The 24,633-nt window shown below is 45.2% G+C and overlaps 1 protein-coding gene across 4 annotated transcripts in view; it reads right to left on the minus strand.

Moving 5' to 3' along the window:
- The window catches only part of SOCS6 (suppressor of cytokine signaling 6), a 116,371-nt gene that overhangs the window by 32,147 nt on the left and 59,591 nt on the right, over positions 1 to 24,633 (minus strand). The window contains exon 1 of one of the 4 annotated variants that reach the window (XM_068234683.1): positions 18,143 to 18,161. The exons of 1 other annotated variant lie outside the window; for it this stretch is intronic. The gene's annotated coding sequence lies outside the window, so the exon portion shown is untranslated. Of the gene's footprint in view, positions 1 to 5,657; positions 5,830 to 18,142; positions 18,162 to 24,633 lie in introns of those variants that run through there. 2 more of the 4 variants (XM_068234679.1, XM_068234680.1) reach the window with 2 other exon arrangements.

The raw sequence follows: 24,633 nt of genomic DNA on the forward strand, positions 1-24,633 counted from the left end.
ACATTATCCCCGCACTTGGATTGGCCCAATAGGCTGCCTGTCATGTATCCTGATAAGTGACAGGCAGCCTATTTCGATTTTAGATGTGAACAAGCCCTCACAGCAGATCTCTAAACTTAGATGGACGCACGTGTCGAGGCTAGGTTGTCACCCAAGATGCTCATGAGCAATTGTTACAAGTGACAAATGTCAAGTGTGTATGTACCAGCATCAGTCTGTATACTCACCTTTGAGCAAAGTCACCTGTCGGGGATCGGGACCAGATCCCCTTGAGCAACATTGCTGGGCAGGCTACACAGACGCGAGTCATCTTTGCAGCTGACAATGCGTTGTGTTGCTATGCAGGGCAAGGGGGGGGGGGGGATGGGGGGTCACAGCAGCGTGTGGTTGCCTGAGGTGGGTTTGAAGAATGCTATCAGGACACAGAGACTGGTTCTGCATACTATCACCAGCCTCTGTGTCTGTACTGTCCCCCCCCCCCCCCCCCAGGCCCACCCTGCGCTCTGCTGTCCCCCATAGAAAAAAAAAAAACAAACACCAGGCTAGCGGCATGCATCTTGTTGCTAGCTGGCTGTTTACCTTAATGCTGCCAGTGAATACCACTCCCCCGCCTCCTCTATATCGCGGCTCCCCGCCTGCGTTCCTTCCCTCCAATCAGCTTGCGGAGAGGGAAGGGATGCAGGCGGTGAGCCGCGATACAGAGGAGGCGGTGACTGACAGCATTAAGGTAGCCTGGCAACAAGCGACAAGGTGCATGTCGCTAGCATGGCGGTTTTTTATGGGGGACAGCAGAGCACAGGGGGGGAGGGGGGGGTGGCAAAATACAGACACAGAGGCTGGTGATAGTATGCAGAACCAGTCTCTGTGTCCTAATCGCATTCTTCAAACCCACCTCGGGTTCTCTTTAATTACTTTTGGGTGACTCCAAATACATGAGCCTACTCAACTGCAATTTCCTGTCAGATAGACAGGCCAAATCTATTATTTCCGATCACTTCTATACAAAAAAAGGGAATCCAAATCGGACCTCTTAGAAATAATAAATCTGACGGGAAATTGTATGGTGTGTACCGGGCACAACTTCCAAGCAGCAGTCAGGCTGTTTAACCTCCTTAGCGGTAACTCCAAGTCAGTCTGGGGTGGAAATCCGCAGCTAAGAGCCATAACCCCGAGCTGGATCCGAGGGAGGTGTGTAATATGCGGGGCTGCCGCATATCCATCTAACGGTATGATTTTTAGGGTCTAAAAGCTTGTGAAAAAATTACTCCGCTTTTAGACACTAAAATTGGAAAGTAATCCTACCGCCAGGGAGGTTTTAACTGCATGGTACCCAAGTAGTTCCAACCCCAGCATACAAGGCATTGTATCCATGCACTGATGAAGGTTGACGTGTCTGGTGGTCATCACTTTCTGTTTCTGAATAACTTAAATCTAAATCCCTTACCAAAACTGTATTTCCTGTCTCAACAGGTCTTTTAAGGGCTCGTTTCCACAACACGCGGTGCGATCGCATTGCATTCAAACTGCATTTAATGTAGACCATTGGAACCGTTTCCACTGATGCAAATTTTTAGTTGCAATGTGTAGCGGTGTGGCTAAATTTAAGCATAGCATGCTGCAGTTTTCCTTAGTTCGCATGCGTGTCCCATAGGGATTGTATTGAGCCACACTGGTATGCATCGCGGCGTGACCGGAAGCGCATGCGGGTTTGATCGCACCGCAACAATGCGGCCAGTGGAAACGGGCCCTTAAAAGTCTACTGACAGCAATAATGAAAAACATTTTTACCATAACCAAATGCCCCTCTATGTAGTGGAAGTCGGCAGACATGGACCTCTGGAAACGAAGAAGGTAGTTTGAAGTAAACCTCTAGGGAATAAAAAGTGGCTCTGGGGGGTACTTACCTTTGGCAGGGGAAGCCTTTGAATCATAATGAGGCTTCCCCCATTCTCCTGCACAGTCTCATTCCAGTGCCGACTTCCCAGCAGCGACACAGACCATATATTTACCTTTGGCAGTGCGCATAGGCACACTAGCAGCTTTCCACTCAGGCTCCGGTGGAAATAGCCAAACCCAAACAGGTCCGCTGTATTGCGTAGGCGCGAACCATCTGTGCAGTTGAGTGGACTCGGTGTCGACTATTTCCGCTAGAATCCACTGGAAAGCTTCTACTGCACCCACAGCTTACAAGCCCTTAAGGTTGGATATTCAACGGTCCCAGCGCTGGATCCCCTCTGTTGAGAAGGACAGAGGAGCCTTTTAAAGAGAACCCGAGGTGTGTTTAAAGAATGTTATCTGCATACAGAGGCTGGATCTGCCTATACAGCCCAGCCTCTTGCTATCCCAAACCCCACTAAGGTCCCCCTGCACTCTGCAATCCCTCATAAATCACAGCCGTGCTGTGAGGCTGTGTTTACATCTGTAGTGTCAGTCTCAGCTGCTCCCCCGCCTCCTGCATAGCTCCGGTCCCTGCCCCCGTCCCTTCCCTCCAATCAGCAGGGAGGGAAGGGATGCAGGCGGGGACTGGAATTCTGCAGGAGGCGGGGAGAGCAGCAGACTGACACTATAGAGATAAACACAGCCAGCTCTGACAAGCTGTTTGTCAGCAGCGTGGCTGTGATTTATGAGGGATTGCAGAGTGCAGGGGGACCTTAGGGGGGTTTGAGATAGCAACAGAGGCTGGGCTGTATAGGCAGATCCAGCCTCTGTATGCAGATAACATTCTTCAAACCCACCTCGGGTTCTCTTTAAGGATCCAGAGACTTCCCCCTCCCAAGCCAAGTACCCCCAGGGGCACATTTTTCCCTCCAGGTACACTTTAAACTATATTTAAAAAGGAAAAAAATGCAAACGATGTAGTTGCAAATGCAGGCAGTAGATTGTACAGCTCTTGCAATTGCAGGTGAAATCCCACCATAGAACTTGGCCAAAAACGCTGCACTTGCTGCAAACGCTGCTCTAAGTGGGCCCCTGGCCTATTTGTTTTTAGATCCTCCCACCCAATCTCAAGATGGAGAGTGCATGGGTTTAAGGTGGCCCATACACTTAAATAATTTATGGGTAGATCAAGCATGAGACAGAGCCCTCTCTGATCTAAACTGATTAGAGAAGATCTGTTGCCTGTCAATACATCACAAACCGATTTATGACCCATCAGAAATCAACCTAACGCCAGCACTTCCCAAGGATAAAAGTGTCCCATATTGCCCATGCTCTGTAAAATCTTATGTCTCCTTATCGTGATTCCTGGCCTCCTCCACCATTACTGCGAGCGCCTGTACCATGTGGCACCAGGCACATTATAACGTCACATACGCCTTGTACCACATTGTACAGGACCTTGTGGTGACTGCCGACATAGCTAGAAACCACACCAGCAGAAAAGTGAGACTTTAAAACGTTGCACACGAGCAAGAGGGGGCACGTCAGTCATTGCGATATCAAACACCATTACTGCCACGCACCTGATCGTGCACTTGCTGCCGAGATTTCCCAGCATGTTTGAGTCTCTTGACCAAAATCAAACAAAACATTGATTAGAGCAGACATGTTGTGGTACAGATTTTCCTCCGATTCAATATAATCAAATTAGGTTGTCCCACAAAGATCGCCTGATGTACGGCCAACAGATTCAACCATCAGATGCCTGGTCTGAGAGGGATCTATTACTGCCACACACTACTAGGCACAGATTTTCAATAGGATTTATGTGAGTCTGTCCTCACATAAACCCCTAGAGATGGGAAATGAGGGTGGAAATCCACCCCAAATGAAGCTACAGACTGCAGTAAAAACCCTTTCCACACTTCCAAACCCTAAACCATGATGCACATCAATGGTACAATTTTGATCAGGGCTGTGTAGTTGGTACAAAAACCATCCGACTCTCAACGCCTCGGTTTATGAAACCACTGACTCCAACTCCAGGTACCCAAAATTGCTTTGTCTCCGTTTCCAAAGCCCTGATCATTATACAATATTACCAAATCTATGTAGAAGGTTGCTATTTCTAAAGACAGCGCACAAAGTTATGGATATATTCTATGTGCTCCTAGCGTACACAACTAAAATACAGTCCTTGTATGATTCTTAGTAACAGTCTGTTTGCGCTTCCAGAAAAGGTGTCAGTTCCACCTCATGCAAAAGTTCCAATGTAAAACAGGTAGCGCTGCAGAACAACACAATATTTCAGCACTTGGAAACACTCTGCATTGACATTCCGTATGTTATCACACTCACCCCGTCAGTTGACCACTGCTAGACTGGTCATCAATCGCTTGTGTGATATCCTGCACCGCCTGTGCTGTAGTTGCTCATCCTTCTTCTCCGCTTTGACTCTTGTTGTCCCCTCCACGTTAATAGCACCTCATAATATAAAAAACTCACATAGTACAGCTCCGTAAAAAAATTAAAACTTTTAATGCTGTTAACACTCACAAGCGTATGTTGGGTAAACAGCGTGCAGAGTATTGTGAACGGGCTCTCCCCCGTGCCTCCCGGACAGGCTGATAGGATAGACCACGCCACCGCCGCTAGTTTCCCTCAACGTCCCGGATTCGGCGTTACCGATCTCCGCTCTTCCTGATCCCCTGATGAGTCACGCAGAGTGACGAAACACGTCGGGTGGAGCCTATCAGCCGATCAGGAAGAGCGGAGATCGGTAACGCCGAATACGGGACGTTGAGGGAAACTAGTGGCGGTGGCGTGGTCTATCCTATCGGCCTGTCCGGGAGGCACGGGGGAGAGCCCGTTCACAATACTCTGCACGCTGTTTACCCAACATACGCTTGTGAGTGTTTTTAACATTATTAAAAGTTTTAATTTTTTTACAGAGCTGTACTATGTGAGTTTTTTATATTATGAGGTGCTATTAACGTGGAGGGGACAACAAGAGTCAAAGCGGAGAAGAAGGATGAGCAACTACAGCACAGGCGGTGCAGGATATCACACAAGCGATTGATGACCAGTCTAGCAGTGGTCAACTGACGGGGTGAGTGTGATAACATACGGAATGTCAATGCAGAGTGTTTCCAAGTGCTGAAATATTGTGTTGTTGATCTGGAGCGCTACCTGTTTTACATTAGAACTTATGTAGAAGTTTGAACTGGGTTATTATACTTAGAATGGACCTTATAGGTAGTTCCTCATAATACACAGAAGTGCTAAGGTTGTATCATTAACGGGCACCTCTAGTGTTGGCATTTGGCATCTGTAATCAGTTGCCCACTAATGATACAATCTTATCAAACCTTTGTTGTAGAAAGGTAAACAGAGTGAATGCATTTTGAATGGATACTTTTCATATGGCAGAGGTGATAAGATTGTACAATCAAGATTGTTTCATTAGTGGGCACCTTTCACCACATAGCACTGACACTACATGGGGAGGGCATTGGCTGGGGTGTTTGCTCACAGCCTGTAGAGTGGAATTATTCTATAAAGCCGTTTATAGCAAGCTGTACCAGGGAAAAGAGACACAAACAAGGCCAGCAGTACTGCTGTGATAATAGGACAGGTCCACACGTATGCCACCCCCTCCTGTCTCCACTCTCACTACTTCCTCCACTCTCTCCCCAGCCCTGCAGGCCTTCTGATCAGCACAAAGCCTCTCCCCACACCCTCCCTGCGGCGTCTCCTCTCCGGCCTACCCAGCTCACCAGGACCGGGCCCTCTCCTCACCTCCTGCCGGTCTGTGCTGCTTTCTGTGCCCCTCCGTGCCAGGCCTTCTCCAGCCCCTCACATAGACCCAATCCGCTGCTCCGTGCGGCCCCACAGAGCCGGCCATGAGAGGAGGAGCGGGACTAGGAAAACAGACCACAACTCCCAGCGACCCCCGCGGCAAGACAGGAAGACTGTCAAACAACCATAGCTTTATTGTCACATGAGCAGAACAGAACAGCACGCGTTAGTTTTGATACAAACTAGTCAATATTAGTTCGTTTGATGTCAGAGGATTTTTTTGAGCACTTTGATAGTGAATCTCCTTGATGTGTCTGCACTACCTGCATGGACTATAGATGTGATATCTTCCTTGCTGTAAAGAACGGCTGGCAATTAGCAGACTAGTAAAGTATTGCCTACTGTCCTTCAGTTCCAGTGACAGCTCCAGGCTGTGGTTATTTGGCTGGAGCAGGGGCGTCTCTAGCCATTTTGTCACTCCAGGTGAGAAAACCTGTGGCGCCCCCCCGGTGTGGTGCCCCCTGATGAAAATAATCATAACGCAGCAATGTTTCACCATAAGATAATCATAATGCAGCAATCTTTCACCAGAAAATAATCATAACGCAGCAATGATTCATTTAAAATAATCGTAATGCGGCAATCTTTCACCAGAAAATAACCATAACGCAGCAATGATTCACCGTAAAATAATCATAACGCAGCAGTGGTTCACCATAAAATAATTGTAACGAAGCAAGGATTCACCACAAAATAATTGTAATGTGGCAGCGTTCACCAGAAAATAATCATAATGTGGCCAGCGTTCACCAGAAAATAATCGTAATGTGGCCAGCGTTCACCAGAAAGTAATTGTAATGTGGCAATCTTTCACCATAAACTAATCGTAATGTGGCCAGCGTTCACCAGAAAATAATCGTAATGTGGCCAGCGTTCACCAGAAAATAATCATAATGTGGCCAGCGTTCACCAGAAAATAATCATAATGTGGCCAGCGTTCACCAGAAAATAATCATAATGTGGCCAGCGTTCACCAGAAAATAATCGTAATGTGGCCAGCATTCACCAGAACATAATTGTAATGTGGCCAGCGTTCACCAGAACATAATCGTAATGTGGCCAACGTTCACCAGAAAATTATCCTAATGCGTGCAGCGTTTCACTAAAAATGTTTAATTACCTGTGAAAAGAAAAGCATTTACTCACCTGCAGAAGACTTCTCTCCCTGGGCGCAGCTCCCCGACCATCTTCCTGCAGCAGCGCAGCCAGCCTCCGAAAGTCCCGTGCTGACAGGCAGAGCAGGGCTACAGGAAGATGGCGCCTGAAGCCCTGTACTGGAGAAACAAAGTCTCTAGTGCAGGGCTTCGGGCGCCATCTTGCCGTAGCCCTGCTCTGCCTGCCGGAAGACTATGCAGGCTGGAGCAATGAGCTGCGGGGATGAACTGGCACGGCATCTATTAGATGCCACGGCCAGTTCACCACATCTATAAATCATACACCTGCAAGGTGTTGGGCTGGCATGCTCGATCAGGTGCACGTTAGTACCAGCATACAATATCAGGCTGAGGGAAGAAACCCCAAGCTGTCCTCCAATGTAAAATGTGCCCTCCCTCCCCCGCGGCACTGTGTAGTATACTTTACCTGTCGGTGTCCGTCGCTGGCTTCGGGCTCCATTTTCATACACGCGTCCCACGTGGGTGCATGCGTGACGTCACACACATGTGCCCGCGTATATGTCAGCTACCACATGGGCTATGTGTTTAAAAGGCAGTGCGAAGACAGAGCCAGCGACAGACACCAACAGGTAAAATACATCGGAGGGACGGGGTCACAAAGCTGATTCCTGAGAGATTTCATTCTGAAATCGATAAAGAATCGCCTGTGGTGTATGGGCAGCTGGCAGATCTCTCCCGATCAGAGAGGGATCTGTCGCTTTGTCGAATCTGCCCATGTAAGGGCACCTTAAAAATAACAGTAATAGGGACTGTGTGGAAGAGAGAGGGAGAGAGGCACGTAAATAGAGAGAGTCCAGATAGATAGATGTTGGAAAGACAGAAGGGGAACATTAGAAAGAAGGGAAGATAAATAGGTAGATGAGAGCTTGGGGGAAGATGAATAATGGCTCACTAGTGCAGTGCTCCAGTCCTCTCCCCTTGAGAGATGCAAGCACTGTCAATGTAAGAAGGGAAAGAGGGGGAGGGGGTCAGGGACGGTAACACAGCAGAGGCATAGATAAGAATCAAAGTCAGCCAGACTATAATTGTAATCGTCCAGCTCACCACACAGTGCTCTGCTCGGCTGTCACCTCTCCCAGCTTCCAGCTGCAGCACTCCGATCTCTCTCCCCCCTGCTGTGCAGATGTATTGTAGAATGAGAGGCTGACTGTGTGCCGCTCTGTCTCATTCTCATCCAAACTTGCCGCTCTGCAGGAAAGAGGGGGGGGAGGAGGCCGGCACAGAGGAGCAGGAAGTAGCACAGAGTTGTAGAAGGGCCCTGCCGCTGTATGTTTTCCCCTGAGCGGAGGTGCGCAGAGAGGAGAGGGGCGCCACCACCATTACGTGACATGTGACATCACACAGTTGTTGAAAGGCCCCTGAGCTCCCTCTGAACCAGTACGAGCCTGCTTTCCCCCAAGCCCAGCGCGGCGGCGCCCCTCCCCCACCCGGCGCTCCAGGCCACCGTCTGTCCTTGCCTGGTGGCTGGGACGCCTTTGGGCTGGAGTCCATGTCCTTGGAATAGTGCAATAATTACAAAGGCTCCATTTATACTGGGGGCACTTTGCAGGTGTTTTCCATCGCTATGCTTATTGCGAAGCATGGTGTAGAACAGGCATGGGCAAACTCGGCCCTCCAACTGTTACGGAACTACAAGGTTCACAATGCATTTGCCTTATGAGTCATGACTGTGGCTGTCGGACTCCTGCAATGCATTGTGGGACTTGTAGTTCCTTAACAGCTGGAGGGCCAAAACGCAGATGTGAACCGGGCCTTAAAGGATACCTGAGTTGTAACATATTTTGAAAATGGGGGAGCAGGCATGTATAGGTAGCAGTTCTCATGCCCACTGCTTCCCCCGTTCTACTCCGATCCCCTGCCGTTCTCTGCAAAATCCCTTCTGTGGCTACATTGTGACATCATGACAACGTAGTGCGCATGCGCAGAGCACTCCTGGCCATAGTAGAGATGCGAAGTTTGGATCTTTTCAATGATTCAGATGATTCGAATCGGATCATTGAAAAGATCCGGATCTTTGATCCGAAACTCGGATCATTTTACTAGGGAAGCATTTTTGGGGGCAGTGTTGCCAACTCACCCCTTTAATTACTGACACATATGAATTATACAGGTTTTGTGGCTAGGTAGATGCAGTTAAGGCACTGATTATGTGCAAGTAGCCCCAGAACCTGTATAAGTTAGATGTGTCAGTAATTAAAGGAATGAGTTGGCAACACTGGGGGGGGGGGGGGGTGAAATGGCTAGCAGGACATGACTTTCCCTGCAGTGGACAGACAAAGAAGGGGAGGGGGGTGGACAGACAGAGAAGGGGAGGGTGGACGGACGGACAGAGAAGGGGAGGGGGGTGAACAGATAGAGAAGGGGGGAATGGTGGACAGAGACGGGCAGGGAGTGAACAGAAGGGAGGAGGTGAACGAAGAGGGGTGAGCAGAGAGCAGAAATGCTTTTTTGCACACAATACCCAATTGCAATCATATGCTTTACATATATTTCACCTATATGTTCATCTGTATACTCTGAATGCAAACGTCTCACAGTGAAAGAAAGCATTCCCCTTTTCTCACCTCGAACACATACATTTAGGGAGAAGATAAGTGCAGCTGTTTAGAGCAGTGCAGGAGGATCATATTGCACAGCAATCACAGTGCCTGTGTTCCAAGCTGTCTGCAGAGTTACTGAGCTGTGCTTCTCAGCCAAAAGTTTCCCATTTGTTCACAACTACAACAGCCAGCCTATAATCAGCAGCACATTGCAGCCAGTAGTGTACTCCACACATATCTGGCAGTGGCACCCATGTCCCCTCTCCCAACTACCTGTCCCTGCAAGGCTGGCTGACTCCCCTCCAACTGAGCGATCCATCTCCGACCTGCTTCCAGGACCCCCCTGCCCGCTGAGAGAGGGGGCGTGCCGCTCCTGGCTCCACCCCTTTTGATCCGAATCTGTTCATTTTGATGATCCGGATGATTAGACTCACAAAAGAGATTTGGATCAAAGATCCGAATCGTTCATGATCCGGACAACACTAGGCCATAGGCACGTGAATAATGGCACGCGGCACTGGGCCAGCACACTGCGCACTAGTTACGACCTCGACGACCAGGAAGTGGCTGCGGAAAGAATTTTGCAGAGAACAGAGAGGGACGGAGGAGAACGGGGGGCAGTGGGCATGAAGACTGCTACCTATATATGCATGCTCCCCTGTTTTCTAAATATTTTACAACTCAGGTATCCTTTAAGGTGGCCACACACGTTACAATTTTTCTGTTTGATTTTACCACAATTTGATTCAAAACTTCTTGCTACCACAATTTGATTAAAACAATCGGCTGTATAAAAAAAATCGAATTTTTTTTGTTTGTTTTCAATTGAGAAATCTAATTGAATTTCCTGTTTTTCTAAATTTTTTGAGATTGGACACGTTTTGTGTATTGTATTGCATGGTGTGTGCTGGATTGTCAAATTGTATATAACTATCCAGTACATACCAAACTTTGTTTAATGTATAAACAACAAAAAGGATGGAATTATGAAAGAGTGTGTATGTATATATGTGTATATAATGAAATGATGGAAAGAGTACCGTATGTAATGTGAAAATACTATATATGGAATTGTGTTTTTTTTCTTGCAATTATCATAATATGTAACTGTATTGTACTTTATTTATTTAAGCAATTTATAAACAGAAATCATTGAGTGTTTGGAACAAAGCAAAGTGTGGTACTGTAAATGCAGTTGTGACTAAGGCCTCGTTCACATTAGGCAACACATATGGCCGTGCGTTCAGGACGCAAGCGCACCCGATCGCACGCCATCCGCGTCGCCATGTATCGCGCTGCTGATCCCATTCATTACAGCAAATAGGATCAGCAATGCGGTTTGGCAAAAATGCCTGCAACAGTGCGTTAGTGCATCGCACTGCTGCGCAGCGCGCAAAGTCTGACCGTCAGAAGTACCCTCTATGCACTTCTGATGTTCTTACTGATTGCATACTATACGTGATGCCAAAATGCACACAGCAGCGCGTATAGTATGAACGAGGCCTAAGTAGCAATGTAGTGTTCAGTGGTAATTGTAAAATGATGCTCGCATGAGAGACCTACAAGCTGTGTGCAATAAACTGTGTTAAGCAGAATTACATGTGTAAAGTCTGACGAGTAGACCAGAATAGAATACATGTATACAATGTATTACGCTCTATTCATTGTGCGGTAAAACTTTACTCCTATAATTCTTCTAAATGCAGTTTATTGCAGACTATAGGCCTGCGCGGGTCTAATTTTTCAGACTCGCACCCACAACCCGCACCCGACCCGTAACCCACTTTCTGGTGAATCTGGTACCCGTACCCGACTCGTACCTGCAGACCCGCTACGCGCACATGACCCGCAACCCGAATAAATCAAAACGGGTACCCAAACCCGACCTGCATTTTGGGTAACCCGCGGGTACCCGACCTGATGCCCTGCGTGGGTCTAATTTTCAGACCTGCACCTGACCCGCAGCCCTGCTACCTGCACCCGACCCACAACCCTCTGTCTAGTGAATCTGGTACCCGCACCCGACCCGCACTCGCAGACCTGATACCTGCACCCGACCGACAACCCTTTTAAAATTAAAAACCGGGTACCCAAACCTGATTCGTATTTCAGGTACCCACGGGTACCCGACCCAATGCAGGCCTCTATGGCAGACAGCCAACTGATAGATGAATAGAGACGGAAAGTGGTGGTAAATGTCACAGTAGAAAATGTAGTTCGATGAAAATGCAAAACGATCAAAAGTTGATTATTTAGTGAAAGGTTGTCATGCAGGAGGATTTTTTAACCAAATAACTATTTCAACCTTTACGATTTTGTTTCCCGAAATTGTGATAATCTCGAACACGTGTGTGTTAAAATGAACAATTTCTTCAAAACTTCTGATCAATTGAAAAACTGGATCAGATTGGTCAAATTGAAAAACAAAATAAAAAATAATTGTAGCGTGTGTGTGTGTGTGTGCACTTGTGTGTGTGCCACCTTTAAACTTTATTAACACAGATGGCTATGCACTTGGCTGGGAAAGATGGAAAATAAGACTATTCCTTGGGTTCAGTGAGGATGAGAGGTTCAAGGAGTGCATTTGAAACAATGCAGCCATGGTCAGAACAATTAGACAGTAGAGACCTGCACCACTCAGCAATGCATTCTTCCCCTGCTGCCAGAATGCTAATCAGAAGAAGCCACTGGAGCTGACAGGCTGCATCTGTACCAGGCTGTCACCATCCACTCTTGCACAAGTGGTGACATCAGAAGGACTTATAAGCAGGGCCGGATTTGTACTTTTTACCGCCCTAGGCCAGCAATCAACAAACCGCCCCCCTCCCCTCACCACCACCACGTGTGTACACGGAAACACAATATTATATCACTGATTGTGGGCTCCACTGAGGACAGTCAGTAACATGCCTGTAAAGTGCTGCAGAAGATGCCACTGCTATATAAATACATAATAATAATTTGATAGGACATTAAACTATGACAGGGATTAGATTGTGAGCTCAACTGAGGACAGTCAGTGACATGACTATGTACTCTGTAATGTGCTGCAGGAGATGTCAGGGCTATAAAAATACATAATAATAATAATATGGTAGGACATTACACTATGACTATGGTAGGATTAGAGTGTGAGCTCTTCTGAGGACAATCAGTGACATGACTATGTACTGTGTAAAGTGCTGCAGGAAATGTCAGGGCTATATAAATACATAATAATAATATGGTAGGACATTAGACTATGACTATGGTTGGGATTAGATTGTGAGCTTCTCTGAGGACAGGCCAGTAACATGACTATGTACTCTGTAATGTGCTGCAGGAGATGTCAGGGCTATATAAATACATAATAATAATATGGTAGGACATTAGACTATGACTATGGTAGGATTAGAGTGTGAGGTCCTCTGAGGACAGTCAGTGACATGACTATGTACTCTGAAATGTGCTGCAGGAGATGTCAGGGCTATATAAATACATAATAATAATATGGTAGGACATTAGACTATGACTATGGTAGGATTAGAGTGTGAGGTCCTCTGAGGACAGTCAGTGACATGACTATGTACTCTAAAATGTGCTGCAGGAGATGTCAGGGCTATATAAATACACAATAATAATATGGTAGGACATTAGACTATGACTATGGTAGGATTAGATTGTGAGCTCCTCTGAGGACCGTGACATGGCCATGTACTCTGTAATGTGCTGCAGAAGATGTCAGTGCTATATAAATACATAATGATATGGTAGGACATTAGACTATGACTATGGTAGGATTAGAGTGTGAGCCCCTCTGAGGACAGTCAGTGACATGACTATGTACTCTGTAATGTGCTGCAGGAGATGTCAGTGCTATATAACTACATAATAATAATATGGTAGGACATTAGACTATGACTATGGTAGGATTAGAGTGTGAGCTCCTCTGAGGACAGTCAGTGACATGACTATGTACTCTAATGTGCTGCAGGAGATGTCAGTGCTATATAAATACATAATAATAATATGGCAGGACATTAGACTATGACTATGGTAGGATTAGAGTGTGAGCTCCTCTGAGGACAGTCAGTGACATGACTATGTACTCTGTACAGTGCTGCAGGAGATGTCAGTGCTATATAAATACATAATAATAATATGGTAGGACATTAGGCTATGACTATGGTAGGATTAGATTGTGAGCTCCTCTGAGGACAGTCAGTGACATGACTATGTATTCTGTAATGTGCTGCAGAAGATGTCAGTGCTATATAAATACATAATAATAATATGGCAGGACATTAGGCTATGACTATGGTAGGATTAGAGTGTGAGCTCCTCTGAGGACAGTCAGTGACATGACTATGTACTCTGTAATGTGCTGCAGGAGATGTCAGTGCTATATAAATACATAATAACAACAACATGGTAGGGCATTAGACTATGACTATGGTAGGATTAGATTCTGAGCCCCTTTGAGGACCGTGACATGACTATGTACTCTGTACAGTGCTGCAGAAGATGCCAGTGCTATATAAATACTTGTGGGGGGAAAGGAGAGAGAGGGGGGGGAGAGAGAGAGAGAGAAAGTGGAGGAAAGGATAGACGGCATATGATGAGGAATTAAGACAGACAGGGAACAAGATGAGGAAGAGGGTAGGAAAAAGGACAGAAATAGACCTCAGGATGAGAGAACAAGAGAGGGGGAATGAGATCGGAGGAAAAGAGTGGAGGAGGGAAGGAGACGTTAGTTAGGCATTTGGAGAGTTACTGGGAATGGGTAATAAATCAGGCAAGCTAAGACAAAACATTCAGCAGCATCTGGAAGTCAGCTTATCTATACAGCTACTGGACTCCTGAAAGGAGGACTTCTGACACAAACCCCATGTCAACAATGACGCTGGGCAGCACCTGGAACTGCAGGGTTGAGCGGCAGTGGGGACAGTGTATAATGTGGGCTAATTAAAACAAAGGCAGCCAGGACCAGGCTTCCCCTTGGGTGATCCCGACGCCAGAGCCACCCCCTTCTCCCATTCCCCTCCATCCTGTACCTTCTTCACTGTCTCCGGAGTCCTGTCCACGAGCTTCCCCATCACATCCAGCAACCAGAAATCCCGCCTGCAGTCACTCACCACCAATCAGTTCCCAGCACCAGCCATCCACCAATCTCTGCCCAGCTTTGGCACTTCCTCATGCTGCCTCCTCAGCAGTGATTGGCTGACACTGAATATGGGGGCGGAGGGCAGAGGGATTACCAGTGACTGACAGCGGGCAGAGCTGCAATGATGTGGCTGCTGCTCCTGTCACAAAATTAAATCGGTCCCTGATTTATGCTGCCAGCGCCGCTTATGCACACACAGACATAGTACTGTGTGCAGTGCAAAGCGGGGGAACTTTGGGGGTGGCTGCGGACAACATTGCCGTTATTGTGGGGCTGGCATGGATTGGACAGCTGTTAGGACACTGCCTGCTTGTTAACCCGCCCCTCCCTAAGCTCCGCCCTAGTCCCAGGCCTCTGAGGCCTGCCCACAAATCCGGCCCTGCTTATAAGTATGAAAACATATATGGGTTATTTGGGGATGGTGTTGAATGGAAAGCGGGGAGAGAAGCAGGGGCACTTCAGGCAGCCAGCAAACCTCCTCTTACGTACACGGGGATACAGCGACTGTGCTGAGCACCCTCATGGTGATACGCCAGGGGACATATGTCCCCCCCTTGCCCTTCCATATCTACGCCTCTGCAATTCCTGCATGAGTGTGCGGATTTCTGCTATCTGGCCTGCATTCCACTTTCCAGAGGTGTAGCTGAGGTATGCCACAGCCACAGAATGAATTTTGTCCTGGTTGTTGCACTGCTGAACACATGGGGGAGGCAGGTAGCTTCAGGACGCCTCCTAGATCTTTGTCTCCCTTTACTATGTACACCTCTGCTCGGTGCTTGCTGTCAATATGTCTGGAAAGGATGATGGCACTTCTGTGTCCCAGTAATCTTCAGTGCAGCTAGGCAACATTCATATAGCCTGCGTGATATCTCCCAGCTTCCTGGGCCCACTGTCCAGTCACTGAGGACATGCGTGTGGGACTAGAGGCTGGGAGATACCACGCAGCAGATATGAATTGTGACTGGGTTAAACAGTATTGAGACAGATTAGTGCCATGCCATAGTAATAGCTAGTTGGGAGTATAGAGAGCAGAGGGCTTGTTTACAGGGGTGCTGTCTGTTACTAGAGGTCTGCCATGGGGGCTGTGTGTTACTGGAGGCCTGTCATGGTGGGGAATAAGAATTGTGTGTTAGGCTGTGTTCCCACTACATTTTTTGTCCGTTTGCTGCATTTGAAAACTGACAGCAAATGGATCCTATTTTATAAATACATAGTTCCCAATTGTTCCTCTTTCAGAGGTACAGTCCCTCTTTGGGAACCAAATTCCTCTGTCCCTCTTTCTTCCTCATATGCCCCTTTTTGAAGACTTGTTGTACAGATCTGAGCTAATATATGTCTACTGAAAATGTGTTTAAATGAAATTAACTGTACTCCCATCCCATTAATTACATCGATATACTAATGAATAACGAAAAACTAATGATAATTAGAAAGGACCAGTGTGGTTTGAATGATAAAACTACATCTTTTGATTCTGAATTCTTTGTAATATGCATGGTGAGGGGTGTGTTTGGGGTGTGGTTAGTGGTATGGCAGGGGCATGTCTTAAAGGGTCCCTCTCTCTTATTTCAAAAAGTTGGGAGATGTGTAAATATAAGTCATTTACACTTGTCAGATTCTGCCCCGGACTCCAACCAAACCACAACAGATCATCAGAGTGCACAGTACACTGTCTTCTCCCACTCGCCATTTTAGGTGCTGCTCAAGTGGAAACCTCGCCTTACTGGTTAGGCAGCCATATTGCACCCTATTCCTATAAAAGTAGGAGCTGAAAGCTCATAGTTTGCAGAAACCCAACAATCTCCTGAGAAGACACATGAGACAGAAGCTACCTTCCCACACGTGGTTCTAGATGCTGAAGAGATGACAGAGAAGGGGTAATATGCTTAATATTCTGGTGATTTACTTTATTCATTTTTCAGCATTAAGTTTTGTTAAGATGTTATCAAGAAGTTTTTTTAGAAGCTATTTTTATGCTATTTCTTTAAGAAGATTACTACAAAGTTTTACACAGCTATTATATACACAGCTATGGATACAGATGAGACTATTTTTAATCTTATTCTACATAACACAACTGTTATATTCTTTTTTGAATGTACTTAGAAGATTGATGAACGCTTGGCTATAAAGGCCTTGATAAGATGGAATACTGTTAGAAGGAAACACTACTTGGAACTGTTCATATTTTGTATATATGCTGTATAATAAGCAAATACAATTTTTTATATAAAATCATATACTGAGTGCTCTGATTCAGTTCAAGGTATACCATCAATCTATAATTATATAATTATATAATTGTAAAGGGAGAGGAAACCAAAAGTAAAAAAATCAAAATAAAACAGTGCATTTATGTTACAAAACTATACAGAAGACCAGGGGATAACCACAGTTTGCAGCAATAGAGACACTGAGACAAGGAAATTAGGAGAATTAGTGTTCATTGCAAGGCAATACAGTAACATGCAAAAACTTGCATAAAAGTATAACTAAAGTATAATGCAAGGAAAATGCAACCACATGCATAAACACTCTATATACAAGGAAACCACCGTAGAAGGAAAAGCAGTGTGGACACACCACCCCAAAGCCCCAACTATATACAGTATACACTGGGAATATATACAAGATATACACAGAATATACATAATATATAGTTGAACAACTACCAAAAAGAAGGTGACAAAGTATTGTCAAAATTATTCTGAGTATTTTCTTGCTTACTGATGGCTTAAAGGGAAGGTTCAGGGTGGCTCTTAAAAAAATAAAAATGCCCATCAACTTACTTGGGGCTTCCTCCAGCCGTGGGCAGCCAGGACGTGCCCTCGGCACCGCTCCGCAGGCTCCCGGTCCCCTCCGGTGGCCGACCCGACCTGGCCAGGCCGGCTGCCAGGTCGGGCTCTTCTGCGTTTCAAAGTGCGCCTCACGGGGGCGCGCTGACATCATCGGACGTCCTCCGGGCTGTACTGCGCAGGCGCAGTAGTTCTGCGCCTGCGCAGTACAGCCCAGAGGACGTCCGATGATGTCAGCGCGCCCCCGTGAGGCGCATTTTGAAACGCAGAAGAGCCCGACCTGGCAGCCGGCCTGGCCAGGTCGGGTCGGCCACCGGAGGGGACCAGGAGCCTGCGGAGCGGCGCCGAGGGCACGTCCTGGCTGCCCACGGCTGGAGGAAGCCCCAGGTAAGTGGATGGGCATTTTTATTTTTTTAAGAGCCACCCTGAACCTTCCCTTTAAAATGCATTCTATTGATAAGGTGGGAAAATATCACCTGGGAGAAAACTTAGGAGAACAAAGGCAAATTGAATAAGGACCTTTGACTATTTTTGCCAAATACAATTCTTAATCTAAACAGCATTTTTATGAATAATAAATGGTAATTAAAAAGAAAAAACATTGATTGTAAAACTGACTCTAGGTTGGCATTTTAGAATAAATTACTTACATTGGATGTTAGAATGTTTCAGACCATAGATTGGATACACAAGAGTACTAAATTTTAAAACAGATGAATTGTGTAATGAGTCAATGCACAGTAGAATTACCTTATATATGTATTGTCCTCCGCTAGCTCGTCAGCCTTAAGCATTGCTGCTTAAGATGCCATCTGCGGGTTTTTAATAACTTGTCTGGAATGTGTTGACAACTGATACTTCTTTGCCAGGAAATGACCTTAGCCCTCTGTCCCCTGAGATATGTCATTACCTCTGTGGACTACCAGTCATATGACAAATTCACTAAAAGATATGATCTATGTCAGTACTTTCATCATTCAACCTTATGCACTTGACTGTAAACTGTAAAGGTTTGTGCATGTGTTTATAGCGGATACTGGAGAATATATACTTCAGTATTTCAATTAACAACAAAATCTATTATTTTAAAAAAACATTATGGCATGCCCCATTGCATGGCAACCAACTATTCTTTAAATTAGTCTCTCTCTGTTAAGTGCCATCAGTGTATGCCAGAGCACCACAGCTGTCAGTACATTGTCTCCGTTAAATTAATGAAGCTCAACTTGTGCTCAGATGTATGGAATAGAGGAAAGGAACGGAGGATTCTACAGTATGTCAGAAAAAAATTGCAATGCGTTTAATGGCTGCTGTGTTGTCTAGAATCCACCGAACCAAGATGTTGTCTGAAAGCCGATTCATTTCCAGCTCCAATTTAAAAATCTTCGTAGTCTATCAATTTTTCCTTCTTTCTTTCACAAAGTTGTTCTAAAGGCAGTTAGATTTCCTAGCTATTCACTTAAAGCTCAAGTGTAGAAAAAATACAATTCTTGTGTAAAAAAAAAAGGGTCTATGTCCCCACCTGAAATAATTTTCCTCACTTCTTGTCCTTACAAATGGGGAATAAAAAAAAATAGAACCATCATTATTTTTATAATTACCGTGCCACAGAGCTGGGACAAGGTCCTCCAGCACCCAAGGCTGTGACACCAAAGTGTGCCCCTCCCACCCCAGCTGTCACACACTCATTGCTATTAGAGTAAGAGGCGCCTCAGGGCCCCCAACAACTTAATCTCTAGTTATCTGGCTTGCAGTCACTGCTATGTATCCAATTTTCTTATTTCTCTTTGCTTCAAACACAATAGGGGAATGATAGCTGAGTGAGTTGTGCACCCCCACCTACACTGCACCCTGAGGCTGGAGCCTCTCTTGCCTCTGCCTCAGCCCTGCCGTACCATTGCAAATATTGTATGCTGTGATCACATCATGCAAAGCACATGACCATTAGTATCAAATCAGAGACTTACATATTTATCACCTGACCAAATTGATCACATGCTTCTCCATGAGATATCCTAGACATGGTCATCCCTACTGGGTAGTACACTGGAGAACTCCTTATTCAGCAACCCATACACTGCTGTTTGGGTAGTAGATTTGATTGTAGAGCTGATTGTTGCCCATTTTTCTGGGATGCCCTACTTTATGTTCCTAAAAGGGTTATTGTTCCCCCTCAAATTGGCAGAGAGGCTGAGGCTAGGGTCACTCCTGTGACCTCGAAGTAGGTAGTGTACCATATACACTGGACAGTGTGTATATAGAAGACTCCTGTATATACAGGGGGAGCATCCTGTAGTGGTGTTATACAGTGTGTGGGCTGAGGATCAAAATGGTGTTGGTGCAGCTCTCTGGAAGCCACTAGATAGTGGTGCAAGTATCTGTATAGACAAAAGGTGAGGGGTATGGGAGGAGAGATAGAGTAGCACAATAAACATTTTATAGGTTTTTTAACCAAACACGGACTTCGCCATGTATCCTTTCCACATGCACCGCACCTTCCAGAAATCTTCAGTTGCATGTTCTATCCCCACACACAGGAGGCTCAGAGTGTGGCTAACAAACTTGCACAAACTGCCTTCAGGCACTACATCCAGTGAATCCCAGCGAGCGGCCATTTATGGAGATCAGCTGATGCGACCGATCCTGCTTGAGAGCACCACCGCTGCCTGCATCCCAGCATAGAGAGGGACAATGCTAGACTGCTGACAGAAAGGACCAGATATATAAAGTACGAAGTCTCTCAGTTCTTGTGGTACAAAAGTATCAAAACATCTTTATTGACATAAGTACAAAAATTCTTGGTTTAAAAAAAAGGAGGAAATCTCTGTAAGGTGCTCCTCATAGGATAGTCACAGGAATATTCAATAGTAGCAAGAGCTTAAGGTATTCAACAATATATCAATTAACGGTATATAAATTGGCAACGACACGCTCGTTTCGGGCAAAAATACCCTTCATCAGGCCACTGTATTAAGCAATTTCTACAAAGAAAACCAAAAAAGGACAACGGTTAAAAACATTAATATAATGTATCAAAATTAAAAAAAGAGACCAACACCCTACAGAGAGAGTATAAAGAGAAAAAGTGTAGACGGAGTGTGTTTCACACATAAACCCAAAATCAGGGTTTCCACACAGCGTCTCAGAATATAGTGTCAGAAGAAGACATGAGAAAATAGTGATTATAATATAGAGTTAGATCTGTCTAAAGGCAACATAAGACTCAAAAGTTGCACAACCGCAGAATAAGCAAGAGCTGATAAGAAAAATAGAATAAAATCACCATAGCTGAAAAGTAGCATATGCAGCAACCACATGGGGCCTGTAAATACTGGTTCCCAAAAGCTGCGTTGAAAAAGAATAGAGACACCCATAAGCGTGACCACAGAGCATTTAAATAGATGATGTACAGACACCAACCTATTTATCCTGTTGGCGACATATGGCAGGAGCAAGAAACAAAACGGCATCTAACTTAGCAGACGCATATCACACCTAGTAGAAAATATAAAGCATAAAAATGACATATACTCTAGAGTATCACACAGCCTGAAAGATCCATTTAGCCTCAGCAGCACTACCCCACAAAGCATAGTGTCCATTAACTACACCTCTCCATAAATGATAGTATAAAGAAGTGAAGTACAAAATGGGGTGGACATAAATAGAAATACCTCCTCACCTATCAATCGGAGATGGACATAAAGAATACTTAAATATATGTCAAACAGCCCGCATAACACACCCCATCTCACATGGGTTATCCTTACCCTAGATAAAAAAGGTCCACAGCTCCAACAAGTCTCCCATATCTTTAAACTATTCACACTGATATAGGTATTGTTTATCCAAACAAATATATAGAGAAAGCTAACAGATACTTACCATCCTGACGGCAGGTATAAAGAACCATGCGGCTAAAGGCAGGAGTGTAGCATGTAATGGCGATCAAGCCATTTAAATACGAAGTATCCGGCGTCCCCAGAGCACCAGCACGCCTGACAGGAAGTGTGTCATGCGGCCAATCATGGGGCACTATAGGAAATGCATCAAGCCCGGCCAATAGCGTCCAGCGTGTGTACGTAACCACGCTGGAACGCAAACCCGGAAGTGACAGGCGGAGAATTCCGCCCAACAACAGCCAATCACTGGCGAGACAGGGAAACTACGGAGCGCTTGGCTTGTATAGAGCCAAGCCAAAGCACAAATGTAAACAAGGGATTATGCGGAAGGGAGGCGGATTCTATGTAAATTGCCCCCATGAAGACACCACAGGTATTATGTAAATTACACCCCTTACAACACCAATACAATAGGACAGCCCAGAGGGAGAGGAAAAAAGGCAAGGGCAACATCAGTCACATTGTAACTAATGTTTACATTGATATTAAACACATAGGTGCCCAATCTATACCTAACCAACCTCATCCCCAACAAGGGACAGTGTTATCAAAAAAAGAGGGGGGGGGGGGGGAAGGAAATATAGAGCCAACGGACAGGATTGTGCGGGTAGGCTGCATATAGCCCATGGAAATAGATAAAAAATAAATAGAAAAATAAATAGAAAATACCCAAATGGTCGCGTTCCAGCGGGGAAAAAAAGGGGGCAAAAGTTCACATGATTAAAGGGCCCTAAAAAGAGGACATTCAAATGAAAATATTCCCCCGAAAGAAGGCGACCAAAGGCTATAAATCGTGTAAACTCCCCAGAGTACATATCATCAATACCAAGTTTACCTTATCACCATGCCATATGGGCCAACAATCGGTGGATATAGTTGATTCAGAGGCATCATAGGCTGAGAAGAAAAACAAAAACAAAATCAGACAAAACTAATTACATATACTTATCATCAAAGGGCAAGTCACACACAGAGGGGAAGTAAATCCAAACTTAACAACACTCTATTGTGGCTTATATTCTATATTTAAGCCAAACGGGGTAAGGGTCTGCAGTGATCTAATCCACTGGGCTTCCTTATGTAACAGGAAAGCCTCTCTATCTCCACCTCGTCTCAGGGGTGCAACAATCTCCAGCACAAAAAAAACGTAACTGACTTGCCGCGTGGCCTCTTTCCACAAAGTGTTGTGCTACAGGTGAGGCTATCTCATGGACACTCAGGTTTCGGCGCAAAGCCACATTAATATTGGACCTATGTTCTATTATCCTTTCTTTCACAGGTCTTGTGGTCTCCCCCACGTACAATTTGCCACAGGGACATTTTATGCCATATACAACATATGATGTTTCACATGTGGCATAATGTTGGAATTTAATCTGATGGCCTTTCATAGGATGATTGAAGGTTTTACCCTTCATCACCAACTGGCAACACGAACAGTTAAGACAAGGAAAAGTTCCTTTACGGACAGGGGCAAGGACTGTTTGGGAATTGGCCCGACCAGAACCTATATCTGCCTTAATGAGATGGTCTCTGATTGATTGTGCCCTTTTGTAAGCAACCATAGGTGGAGTTCTAAATAGTGGCACTTCAGACCCCATTGATTTCAGAATAGGCCAGTGTCGTTTAACCACAGAAGTTATTTGTGGGGATATGACGTTATACGATGTGGCAAGAATCATACGATCGACTTCCCTCCTAGACCCAGCTTCGCGTGTTCGTAGCAATTCAGACCGTTCACGGTCCAGGATTTGCTTTTTAGTACGCTCCACCAGGTTCTTGGGGTAATTTCTATCAACGAACTTAGATGCCATACCGGACATACGATGAACACTCTGTGTTTGATCACTTACAATGCGTCGAACGCGCATAAACTGCGATTTAGGTAATGATTCGCGAAGACTCTTTGGATGAAAGCTCCTAAAGTCTAATAACGTGTTTCGATCTGTCGGTTTAGTGTAAAGATCAAAGGACAGTAGTCGCCTCGATCTACACACGTCCACATCCAAGAATGCAACTCTTTCTGTTTCAATATTGCATGTAAATTTCAATGACGGCGATGCCCCCTGTAGTGCTTTGTAGAAGAGCTCAAAGGAGGGCCTGGGTCCAGACCAGATCATAAAGATATCGTCAATATAACGACGCCATATACAGGCGTGATGTTTAAATAAATCATTCTGGTAGACCCAGTCCTCCTCGAACTTCTCAACAAAGATATTGGCGTAAACAGGTGCAACATTGGATCCCATAGAGGAGCCCCTAAGCTGTAAATAAAAGGTATCCTGAAAAAGAAAAAAATTCCTCTCCAGGACCAACTCAAGTAAGGACATAATAAAGTTAATCTGTGTATTTACAATAGTCTCGTCTCTTAATAAAGACTGTCTAACAGCTTCCTTCCCCTCTGTGTGCGGGATACAAGTATATAATGATTCAATGTCCAATGTTACCAAAAAGCAGTCATCATGAGGCAAAACCAGCTTACTAAGCTGACTGATGAAATCAGACGTATCCCTGAGATACGATTTTTGGTTAATCATATATTTCCTCAAGACTTTATCAAGGAATATGGCCGTGTGACTTAAGATCGAATCACACCCGGCTACAATAGGGCGGCCTGGTGGTTTCTCTAGTCTTTTGTGGATCTTTGGAAGGCAGTAAATGACTGGAGTAATTGGTTTGTCATTATACAAATAATCGTATAGTTTTTGATCAATAATACTGCCCTCCAATGCATCATCTAACACCGCCTTAATCTCTTTAAGAAATTGAAAAGTGGGATTGGCGTCTAACTTTTTATAGACTCTATCATCAGATAATTGCCTCAGGATTTCCGCAATATAGTCACATCGGTTCATAACGACAACCGCTCCCCCCTTATCCGCTGGCTTGATCAAAATAGACTGATTACCCTTTAAATCATACAAAGCATCTTTTTCGGCCTTGCTTAAATTATGTTGCATGAATGGAAAACGTCCTCTCCTATATTCCCTTTCTAACTGCACCATATCTCTCTTCACTAACCTAATATATGACTCAACCCGTTCATCATTCTGGGGTGGTCTATTACCTGTTGGTAGAAACAACTTTAAATCTTTGGCATTATACATGGTTTTATTGGATTCCAACCTTGGTAAACCCATTGGTTTAGAAAAAAAAGCTTTCCACCTTAGTTGATCAAAGAATTTTTCAAACTCAACATCTAGATTAAAAAAATTTGGTGTAGCAGTGGGGCTAAATGAGAGGCCCTTAGACAACACAGATATCTCATTAGTAGAGAGAACATAATCAGAAATATTAATCACAGGGGTTAGCTGTAGTTCTGGTCCAAAAGTTCCGTTT

Source organism: Hyperolius riggenbachi, chromosome 5 (assembly GCF_040937935.1).
Source record: "Hyperolius riggenbachi isolate aHypRig1 chromosome 5, aHypRig1.pri, whole genome shotgun sequence".
Taxonomy (NCBI): Eukaryota; Metazoa; Chordata; class Amphibia; order Anura; family Hyperoliidae; genus Hyperolius; species Hyperolius riggenbachi.